A 13,160-nucleotide genomic window follows, 5' to 3' on the forward strand; every position below is an offset into this window, starting at 1 on the left:
TTTAACAGTTGGTGAACACACAGGCGAACCACTATAAACCCTTGTGTTGTGGTTGAATGGTTTATACTTCTATTCTTTAATTATTCTTTTGTGGGATGTATGTATGGTGGTGAATGTTGTAATCATTTAATTCAAGCTTTGTGAGAATTTTGTAATAGTGTAGAATTTATTTTCAGCTATTCCTTTATCAAGCTTGATTTTCAATTTCATTTGAAAGTTGTTCCAGCAAGGTTGCCCTACCATTTTTATGGTGTATGGCTGTCCCTAGAACAATACATTTTTGATTACAAGTTATTTCAATTCAGTTTATATTTATTTTTGTATTCCTCTTCGATTTGAGACTTGATACAAAGATCTTTCTAGAAATAAGGTTGTCCTACCATAAACTCTAGTTTTTGGTGTAAGGTTGTCCTTAGAACAACGTTTGTATCAACCTCTCAAAATCTGAATTTTGAGGTTATTTTAATTTACTGCATTGTGATTTACTTTGGCTATCATATTCTTTATTATTCCGCTGTTATAAGTTTTTATTTGGCATTGTCCTATTCACCCCCCCTCTAGGACATATAGCTTGGCCTTTTCATGGACCCACCACGATGAAGAGGAGGCCACTTGGGAGACGGAAGCAGAAGTCTACAAGCATTACCCAAGCCTGCTTCAACAATACGAACTTGTACAAATTTAGAGAATGAAATTTATTTATAAGGGGGGTAGATTGTAACACCCGATCCAACCAGAACAGTGTCTTGAGGCTTCCATGTGGGATTTTCTGAAGGACCGCTCGATTAAACTGCTCGTGTTACCACCAACAAATTAACCCATGTTATCCCCTTAAGGCGGACGAGTCTAGTTATGTTCGGACCAAGTGCGGGCCGTCAAGCCAAATAGCCTGTTTGTACTTAGTAATAACCTGTGCGGGCCATGTAATGGCCAAAGAAGGTCAGGAAAATCTAAAAATTGGGGAAACCGTAGACCTCACTGGGCTTATAGTCCATCACGGACCACAAACTCAGCAGATGCCTAGAAATTAATTATCCGCACCGTCCTGACAGCACTTGCCAAGCACGACTCACCCTAGCCTTAGCTCAAAGGCTAGAATTTTAAATCACTGGCCCTTTTAAATGAAACTGAGATATTAAGCATTTCAGCCGTCGAATTTCTTCTAAATTTACGGTAAATGCCGAAAATATTTTTCTACGCCCGTCCACAAAATCTGAACCCGGATCGTGGAATGGTGACCATTGATCACAAATCGGACATGTACGATAAAAATCCCACGTCTATTTGCCCTCAAATTTTGTACGATCCTTCATCAAACCATGGAGCACCTATCCTATAAATTTCATGGCCAGGGGGCCATCAGAGCCGCCCCAATAGCCAAAATGGACCCCACAGGGCCATTTAAAGATCGAAACCGTACGATAAAACCCCGCGTCCGTCTGCCCTCGAATTTTGTATAGCCCTTCATCAGGCCATGGGACACAGAGACACCAAATTTGGTGCTCGGGGGGGGGGGTGACAGGGTAGCCCCAGCAGCCAAAGAGGGGTCCCATAGGGCCATTGAAGGAAATAAATAGAACTTAAGGCCATTTAGCCTAAGGAAGAGAGTGTAGAAGAAGGTGGTGCCCAAGGAACTTGAGAACTTGGTGAATCTCCTTCCTCTTCCCCATACCCTCCATTACAAGCACCACTTCCAACCGATTTGGGAGGTAACCACCTATCTTTTATAGAAATCTTTTGTATTGAGCTAGGCTTTACATGTAATCCTAACATGCAAATGCATTTGACTCGGGATCTCGGCCAATCGACCTGCGAGTTCAACACTTCTAGGTCGTTTCCTCAAACTCTCAACAATCCATAGGTGCGGACTATTATCCTTAGGTGGCCAAGTAGTAATTTTAGGATAAACTTAATGATTATGAATGTTAGGGTGATGTGCTTGAGTAATTTAGAGAGAACCTAGCCAAGAACCTACATGATAGGTCCTCCCAAATTACATGAAATGATTAAGTATTGTTTGTTTGTTCTTCAACATGATTGGGCATGAAATTGGAGTTGCGTGTTCATCTCATACATGATTCTTATATAATTTTCCTTGTAGCATGCATGATTACATTAATCCTTGTTGTATTCTTGTGCTATGATTGATATATAGTTTTTGGTCTCGTCGGTAACCCCGCACAACACACATACACATTAAAATTCATACTATAGAGTTGTTGCATTTATAAAAAAATCTGAATTTCTATGCTCAATGTATTGTGTACATGACTTCACTTGTATTAGTAGATGAACCCTTAATTGTTGAAATATTATTGAATACAATCAAATTTCTAGGTTGGTCAGGGAACTGAGGTTAGAGAAGGTGGTCCCGTTGGTAGGACCATCTTGTGGCTAGACCAACGGATTTGGCTAGATGTGAATGAGCGACAGTAGTTGGACTACATGGGTCGCTTGTACCCGATGTCATCTATCACGAACTCGCCTGAACTCGAACGGTCTAGTCCACTTACTGACCAACCATGTTTTGTTAACCATGTCTACTCATGCCTGTATGGAACCTGGAACACCCCTTGCCCACTAAAGTCCATTGATAATTGTTTGAAACCGATCCACTATCTCGAGAGCCGGGCATGGTGGAATAGGACACTGTGACCGAGCTGTCAGCCTACGCTGGGGTGACAAGCCTCCCCGTAGTGACCGCGAGCGATCCCACTTGCCAGCACTCCCCATGTACTTGAAATCGAGGATGAGGAACTCGATGGGATCAAGGATCGCGGGGTCTTAGCCTCACACGTTGAGGGGTCTTGGCCTCGCAACTAGTTGAGGGCATTAATATTGTGGGGTGTACCAGTTTTCCTAATATGCTGGATTAACGAAATTAATTAAAGATTCAGCTAACACGATCACGATTACATCGCATTAGTTAGGTTGGCGACTAGGCAGTTGAGGTCGCAATGAGGGAGAGTTGGTCATGCGCGATTGTTAGACGAAGTCGCGCGAGGGAGTGTTGTTGCGAGGTCATGCATCACCTCATAATTCATGCATATGCATTAACAAGATTAGTTAGGAATTTATGAATGTTTGTCTTTTATTAAATTCATCATAGAATTGATTCTTGTTGTAACTTAAGACTAATAGCACCCACTGAGTTGATCACTATACGGATACAAACGAGTATATTTGATTATCTCTTTTATACAAGAAGAGTATCTGATTTCTCCATTTTTTCTTTATGTTCAAGACAAATCAATTCTGACTCTACACATTCCAAGATCGAGATCGTTCTCTCTATTTTATTTCTCATCTCACTGATTTCTTTTCTTTACTATTATATATTTGAGAGTTTAGTCCCCATGTGATTAAGCCAAGCTAAATACTTACTAAGACTTAATAAATCCCCAAACAAATCAACAACATCCCGCTAAGTAAAGACTATGCGAGTGTACAGGTGAAAATTGGTATCTAACCCATTCCTTTTCCATAATTGAGGCTCTTACCCAATATCTACGACACAAACCAGTGCAGGAGTCATTCGAGTCAATAAGTGTCATGCCCCAAACTCGGAGAACGGGCTCACAAAATTCCCGATCGCCAAATCCGGCATCGACAGTGTCCGTAGTCCCCCATTCTCGGCTCCCGGCACTCACACGCCAGATTCCGATCCTGGGATCCTACAAGGAGGATTTTCAGTATGATTTTTTTTTTGTAATGAAGCATAACCACAAGCATAACCAAATCGCGAAACAACATCACCACATATTCACTAATATAAACATTTGAATACAATGCTGAAAAGGAAACACATATGTGTCAAAATCAAAGCTCCAGAAGTCCGCTGCACGCTCCAAGTTCAACGCTGTTATGACCTAACGCCACCTGCACGCATCTATCGTGCATAAGCTTATAAAAAGCTTATAGGGTGGTGAAAGTATGTGTAAGGTAAGTGTCAAGTATACAATAAAGCCCATAGATCATATAACATCAAAATAAACAGAAATACTGATAAGATCATGAATCATACGATATCAGAGTAAGCGGAAATATACTGATAAGTCCATGAGTCATATAATATCACAGTACGCAATGCAGATCTTAATGAGCCAAATATCATATACTACGGATGCAATGCAATATGTAGATACTACCAAGCTCGTCTAAGCCATATAAGTGCAGAAACGTAACAATTCAAAATGCCATATGTTGTGGATGAAATGCAATATGCGATGCGAATAAAATGACCAAGCTAGAGTGAAGTCAGGATGATAGTACGTAGTATCGCAAGCTATGGGGTCCATCACAAGGGAATTCTATCCAAACCAGTCCCATACCTAAATTTGGATAGTCAAACACAATGTGGTAAACTCCTGATCTCAGGTTAGTCACGTGCCCCAACCGAAATCCTAGCCATTGCGAAGGTACAAGTAATAAATAGTTACAAACCACTAGCCTGAGTGGATAGTGAATAGATAAATGAATGAGTATGTAACTCCTGCTCAGTAGGCTGCCAACCACTGGTAGCTCGCCCAGGCCTCAGCCCCACCCACATCAGCGTCCGCCCATGTGTGCCCACCCACATATGCAATAGTGACAGGGTGTCATAATATCATGTCAGTCCTCATATCAAGTCCACATATCAGTATTGTACATCTCTGTGATCATCACCGGGGTCTAGTACACTCTACACTGACTGTCGCCTCCCTAGTCACACAGCCCAGCGAGAGGAAGAGACCACACTATTCTCATGACTAGTAGTCTGCCAATACCTACCCGGCTCGTCGATAGCGGACTCATTTGCGAGCTGGTCAAACTCAGTCTAGCTTATAGCCCCCTCACTCGGGCGAATAAGGCCACACCCTCTCCCAACCGACCACGACACAGTGGGAGACGCGGCCTACTGGTATTTGGTACTCGGGCGCTCATGTATCCACTCAGTCTAGACGTTGGGGTGTCTCCTGGCCTCGGAGTTTTAGGGACTTTCACCCACGGACATCCAAAGTGCCCAGATGCTCTAACTAAACATATTCGGTGTCCCATCTGGCCATCCACGACATGCCTATGGAGGTCACAGCCCTGATGTCGTTAGGGCGTACAGTAATCACAATCACACAATGCAAGATGCATGAGTTATGTAGTCCAATCATGTATCAATCCTGCGCATACTGTGCGCTCATGTGGGATAACTCCACCTATCAAGAAGTCTCATAAACCATCTATACAATGACAAATGCAAGGGTCAATCACATCTCACAATAAACATCCAGATGATGTGTATGGGCATATATCATGATACTATGCTGTCACATACTCATAATCGGTATCAACAATCGGCCTTGACAATGTGGACATTTAACCAACATTATTCTTACAATGTGGACGTCAAACCATCATTGCTCCCAAGGCACGACCCGTCATAAACATCATTACACAAACCATGGTGGAATCAAACATTGCAATGGGCCTTAGTACATCCCACTGGGCCTTGACCCATGGGCTTAAATATATCAAATGGGCCGCATCACATGGGCCTCTTACATATCAAGGTGGCCTCAACAATGGGCCTCATACATCACATCCAGGTGGGCCTCAACAACGAGCCTCATATATCACATCAGGCCTAATCAAATGGGCCGAAACAATGGGCCGAATCAAATGGGCCAAGTCGAATGGGTTGAGTCTAATGGGCTAAGTCGAATGGGCCGAGCCTAACTCATCTATTTTTAAAAATCAATGTAGAGTATTATATAGAAATGAATCATATCAAAAGATCAATTGGACCATACCATATATAACCGTAGTGATAATGATTTCCACGGTTAAATTTCAGTGGGCCCCATCATAGGGTTTATTTTCCATCCAGTCTATTCATAAGGTTACAAAGACCTGGATTTAGAGGAAAAATAAATATCATATTGGTCTAAACCCCGTAGCCCAAGGGTTTTAATGGTGGACGTTCAAACCCACTGTTTTCTATAATGTGGTCCACTTGATCCTAGATCTGTCTTATTTTTAACCTCAAGCCTTAAGACAAGCTTGTCAAATGGTGGATGGTTTGGATGCAATACATGCATCATGGTGGGTCCCATAAGGATGGACGGCATAGATAAAGCATGTGCCTCATGGAGGGGTCCACACCGATGAAAGGTGTGAATACAATACATACATCAGTGGGTCCCACGTGGATCCCACCATAACGTCTATTTTCCACCCAATCTGTTGGTAAGGTCACACAGACCCGGATGAAGAGGAAAAACACATTTCATAATGATTCAAAACTTTGGCAAACCAAAAGGGTTTCAATGGCAGACGTTTAATCCTCACTGATTTTACTGTCGTGTGGGCCACCTGAGTCCCACACGTGGCTAATTTTGGGAGGGGGCCTACTGCCTAAAGGGGCCCACCAAATGCATGGTGTGGATGTTCAACACACATCACGGTGGGGCCCACATATGGGACCCACGTCCCTACCCTCTCTCATCCATAGCGCAGCAGACGCTATTGCACATCCTCTGGACATCCAACAGTAGCATCTGCTGCTTGTTTCATTTATTATTATTATTTTTTTGAAAATGAGTTTTTCTGCAGTTTTTCGTAGGTGGGGCCCGCATTCAAAAAATCGGCCCCATCCATTGGATTCTACAGCTCAAGATCGACCAAATGAGCCCAATATGCGATGTCTTTTGGCAGGTAGAAACATCAAGGTGGATTTCAATGGTAAAAACCACTGCTTTCGATGCTATGGCCCGCCAGAAAATCGGATTGGCTTCATTTTTTGGCTCAATGCCTAAAATGACTTGGGAAATATGATGGATGACGTGGATTAAAGCCATGCATCAAGGTGGGGCCTACATGAACAGCCCACCATAATGTTTAGCATCAAACTGATATTTTTGTTTTAGTTCACGTCCAGCGTCCAAGGACGTTGGACGGTTTGGGCATAATACATGTATAAGGTGGGCCTTGCTCAGGTAGGCCACCAAATGCACGGATGGTGTGGATAAGACATACATCAAGTGGGGTCCATCCAAGTGGGCCACACAACTACATCTTCACACACAATAGAAAAATGAAAGAGAGAGGGAGAGAGAGAGAGAAAGAAAGACCGAGTGATGGAGGGACCCTAGTACTATGGGCCCTCCCTTCCATATATCACTACATACATCAAGTGGGTCCCATTACATGTGGGCCCACCAAATCAAAGATCAACGGTGGAGATTCCTTCTCCACCAAAATGAAAGGTCTAGATGACCCTCATTCAAACTAGAAAGTAAACATCATGATGGGGTCCATGGAGATTGGCCCCATCATGGAATGATCATGAGAATCATAGTGGGCCATCAGCCACATCTAAGGTCCAAAGTGAGATCTATACCATCAATCGATAGGCCTCACTTGGCCCATCATAAAAAATATGAAATCTATGCCTATAAAAGCACCCACCGTTCGATCTTCTTGGTCCGATGAAACGTCGAGCTCCTTGTGTCTCACTTTGATGGAAGGTGATGAGAGATGAAGGGCTAGGATGATGGATCTTGGGATGGGAAGTGGGCCACACACAACTCACTTTTCTCTTATAGAAAAGCTTGGACATGCACTTCTCTTTTGCTCTTTGTTGCTTGAAAAATGTGAAGAGAAAAAGAGAGAGAATGGGTAGTTGTAAGAGAGGTAATGGGTGTGAGTGATGGATGTGAGGTGATAGTTGTACTTGACTTAAGAGTTGACTTGGTAGGTTACTTGACTTGGAGAGAAAGAAAGCATGGGCTGTGTACTTTGATTGATTGATGGGATGGGTTGTAGAGATTCTCTTAGGTTTACAAAAGCGCGGCGTTTCTTCAAAATAAACGCCGGCCCACATCTCCTGGCCAGGGTATCGGATCGGTGTGTAAGACGCGGCGTTGGAACTGCGGCGACAGTGCGGTCCCAATGGTACAAGTCTTAGATTGAGTTGACTCAGATCTACGGGATACGACTTAGGGTCGCGCACAAATGTTGATCATAGGTCGTGGATTGCCGGAATTTGACGGGAAGGATCGCGGGATTCTACGGAACAATACGGATTAAGATACGAGCCTTACAAGAAGCCCTTAGATTTCTGACTCTTTTTAGTAATTTTACAGTTCTAGCCAGTCGTAGATTCTAGAACCATGATTTGACTAGTAATGTAAGATCTGTTACTTTGCGAGACCTTCCGTATGTTTCTCCTTCGACAACGGCATATTCGCAATGGACCAGATCGACGAGTTTTGATCGTGGCCATATTTTAGTACTGTAATACCCGAGACTTGTACCCTAGTGACCGCACAGGTGCTATGATTCTAACGCTGCGTGGCATGCCCCATTATGACCCCCATATTAGAAGTCATAATTTTGGCTCAATCCGAGATGGGCCACACAATGAGAACCCCACTTGCACGAATTTCAACATTGTTAAATCAATCAATCCATTAATTAAGCCATTAATCAACCCATCCATTACTCATATCACACTCTTTCCCCCATTAGTCAAACAAACCCATGCCTTGCTCATGCTGTAACACCCCGAACTTTTCAATACCCGAATATTAAAAGTTCTCGAGTATTACCATAAAATTTAACTTAATATGTACATGTATACATTACCAATCTAGCTATCCTAATCTTACATTTATTCTCCAACATGAATCTGATCGTTGAAAATTATCTTCATCCATGAGTCAAGCCATCCGACAGTTGATTTTAAGACAAGACCATCATATGTCCAAGTATTCCCACTTGTCCATCATAACTAACCGTTCAACCAACTATCTACTGATAGGTAAAGATATCTAACCGTCCACTTTGAGTTTGGACTACCTAATCATAGTAAATTAATTACTTGATATCTACGTCCGCTCGTACACATATCAAATTGAGATTCTAATTCGTTCATCTTGTTCACCACATTTGAATATGCTTAACCCACCATCAAAACTACAATCTGAGAAACTTACACATGTGAACAAGTCACTTGAATCTAACGGTATACATGTACTACATCTTGATCACTCCAAAAACCTACTTGTGATAATCTGTTTACAAAACTGACCGTACATCCACCTACATACATGATCAAAGTACTAACCATCAAGTTTTTCTATTTTTAACATATCATTTGACCATCATTTATGTTGGTTGATATATGTACATTTTCTTAATTAATTTGGTGAAAAATTCTTTATTTATAATGATTTAGATATAAGTTCTTTTGTAAAAATTACTTAAAAACGTGCCTATAACTATGTAGAAGCATTAGATTTTTCAAAACTCTCATATTAACAATAATTATGAAAATGTCATTAACCTAGACCATTGAATTCTAGATCACAAGGTTTTCATGATCTGTTTGATGTGAAATTTTATGCCATGCCTATGTATCATAAATTAACCATACATGTCAAATTTCAGCCCTTAGATCATTGTAAAAGGGACCCAATTGACAAATCATCCCCTTAACTGTTGATTTTAGTATACATTGAGTAAAGAAACCTCGTGGGTAGTCGTAGTAGGATATTTTCTTTTATATGAACGACTTGGATTGCCCATAATATGGACTAAGTGTGAAATATAAAGACCTCACTTTGGTAGGCTTTTCAAGCGCAAAATTATCAAGTTTACCAACTCCTTATAAATCTTGATCTTCCTACCATCCATCGTAACTCAAATTTGGATTACACTTTAGTCTCGTATGACTACGAGGTTATATAAAATTTAGATCCCGATATATGATCCTATACCGTTAAATGTTAAAGCCAATTCCTTCCTTTTGGTACAGAAGGTGAAATTTTATGTTTAGTCTTTTCTCACCATTAATCAACTACCAAAATTTATCAAACCGTTTGCTTATCCTGACTACATATTTCTCTAAAAATTGGGCTCTGATCATTGCGTGTGGACTGTTAATTGAAATCAAGTTCGTTTTGGCACCCGTCAGGAGAATTTTTAAGATAGGCCAATCTAAATTTCGGATCACTAAGAAAATCATATATACCATCCCTATTTAATGACCCCCGACACACGGGATGGATTGAATTTAAAGAAAGATCGCTAAAAAGGTTAAATTAGAGAAACCAAGTCCAGGTGGGATGTGAAACACACCCCCTCTCAGACGCTACTCCTTTATAAAAGGGGGAGTGCATGCCCTTCTCCACTCACACGCCAACACTCCCAATGTCTGAGGAAGAGAGAGAAAGAAAGAGAAAGAGAAGGAAAAAGAGAAGGAGAAAGAGAAGCCTAGACGCCCATCATCCTCTTCCTTCTCCACTTGTGTGGTGTCTCTGTCTTGCACAAGCGATGTCGTCATTTATGTATAAGCTTTCATACATGAATATTTACATAGGGTTTAGATCTAAGGCTAAGGTGATGGATTCCTTGAAGCTTACACTAATTTAAGTTGATATGATTTATCTTGTTTTTGTATACTTTTATATTACTATGATTTTTCATGCAATTGATTGATTTACCATTATCAATTATTTATCCTTTTGGGAATTATGGTTAAGGTATGATTTTAATTATGCGTGATTTTTATGAATTTATGTGGGGTGATAGATACAAGCCTTACCCTTTACTAATTTTGAGAGTTACGCATGATCTAGATAAACGGGTCAGATCTTCCTCATCATAACCTGGATTGGAGAAAATTTAAGTTTGTTACGAAGATCATTTGAGCACCTTTGTAATGAATCAAATCATCTTAATTGGTGAAAATTTGCTCTCAATAATACCATGACCACTTTGTGGACAAGGATGACTTACTTTCCTCAATCTTGAATATGTGGCCTTTCACGCCTCAACAAACCATTATTCGAGAAGACTACATAGTATAAAGAGTGATCCATGGGTAGAGAGAGTTCATTTTATTATTTTTCACACATCGATGATACGTATAGACAATTTTCGAGGTTTTGGAGTTCGGATGCATGATCGTGACCAAATCGCTATTAGATTTGGTTCTAGTCGATCGAGTCCATTGGTTGTCTCTAGGATGTGCTGATTATCTTCTCAGTTTGACCTATTTGGATTTTCAATGATTTCTAAGTCTGTATGAGATAATTTATTGAATTCAAGATGAAACTTAAATAGTAGCTTGTCTTCATTTTAAGTGGGGTATCTACTCCAAGAAATAGAGGATCCGCACTCTTGTTCTTACGATTTATTTGAGTGTTAATAATTTTATGAATGGTTTGGATGGTATAAAAATATCACAGTCAACTCTATGAAGGTTTCCCTGTGGAAGTTTTTGTTTGTACTGTTTTATTGGTATGGCCCACCTAAATTTTAGATTTGCATTATTTTTATTTTTAGAATAGTGTCCTATAATGATCTTAAATTTTTATTTTTTATTTTTTTAAAGGGCGGAGACCATTCTACCTCGTGAGCCCTATACGGCCATAAGCGTATGGATATGGACGCAGATTAGCTAATGACGAAACTGGATTGCACATTGAGTGACTTAGTACGCTAAGCTTACTGAGTAAACTTTATGGGGCCCACCATCATTCATGCATTGTATTAACTCCATCCATCTGTTTTATCATATAATTTTAGGGCTTTAAACCAAAAATTAATCATATCCAAAGCTCAAGTGGACCACACCACATGAAACAATGGGAATTGAAGTCTACCGTTGAAAAGTTGTTGAGGGCCCACAGAAGTTTTAGATCAAGATGATATTTGTTTTTTCCCTTCATCCATGTCCATGTGATATCACGAATAGTTTGGATGATGATATTTGTTTTTTCCCTTCATCCATATCTTTATGATATTACAAACAGTTTGGATGAAGGTTTCAACGGTGGAAATCAAAACTTCCACTGTTTCCTTTGGTATAGTCTACTTGAGCTTTTGATATACTTTAGTTTTGAGCTCAACATCTAAAATGATTTGATGGGCGGCGTGGATAAACCACATGAATTCACAGTGCGCCCAACAGAGTTTACTCGGTATGATGACACCTTACTGAGTTACTCAGTACGCAAACCCATTTCGATGATGACAGGTTGGGTAGCCACGGATAAGCTAATGACAGGTTGTGTAGCCGGACTAGCTACTAAAGTTACATCACCAAGTTAGGTGGCCGGCCCCACCATGATGTATGTTATGTATCCACACCCTCCATACATTTTCAGAGATCAATTTAGGGCATGAAGCCAAGAGGAGAAATTTACGATTGTGGACCCCACCTTTTATCCAGTGGTTTTTACGAAGCAATACAAACTTAACATACACACTTAGACCTCCTCGTACGACCACCGAATTTGAGGATGAAAATACCCTTGCCTTCCTCTGGCTGGCGTGCAGAGACGAGAGCTGACGGACAGTTCGGGCGATGGGAACTCAGGTGGGGCTCACTGTGATGTTTGTGAGAAATCCTCCCCGTCTAAGTTCATTCATAGGGTCATAAAGACCTAGATGAAGAGGAAAAACAAATTTCATAATGATCCAAAACTTCTGTAACCCCTAAATGGGTTTCAATGGTAGACGTTCAATTACCCACTGCCATTTACATTGTGGTCCACTTGATAGTTAGATCTATCTTATTTTTCATCTCAAGCCTTAATACGAGTTCGCCAATTATATAGACGGTTTGGATATAATACATACCTCATAATGGGACCCACAAAAATCGGTGGGATTATAACAGGGAAGAAAGAAAAAAGAAAAAAAAAAAGGAACCAGTGAGTTGGGGTCGACTGGGTTGGGACCCGATTGACATTGTCAGAGCTGGGCCTATGCTACGGATTATAACCGTAGCCATAACTGTAATGCTATGCACCTTTTTCTCTTATTTATTTATTTATTTATTTTACATGAAGAACTTTTTCCCCCTTACATTTTTCTCTAATACATAATTATGTAAATATGTATATATAAGTATATAAAAATATTTTTCTATCTTTTAATTCATTTCTTTGTCTATTTATTTAACAAGCATATTTCCTAAACTAGAATGTTTTTTTTTCTCTTTTTTTTTTTTTACACATGCACACACACCCCCATGCACTCACATTAGTGGAATTTCACCACGTATGGATACTCAAATGCTTGACCGGGTGTTGAAACTCCAAAAAGTCTACCACCCGAGCAAGAGTAAGAATCCTAAACTATAATGATTTACTTACAGGGAAAAATTTGGAAAAAAT

Source organism: Magnolia sinica, chromosome 10 (genome assembly GCF_029962835.1).
Source record: "Magnolia sinica isolate HGM2019 chromosome 10, MsV1, whole genome shotgun sequence".
Taxonomy (NCBI): domain Eukaryota; kingdom Viridiplantae; phylum Streptophyta; class Magnoliopsida; order Magnoliales; family Magnoliaceae; genus Magnolia; species Magnolia sinica.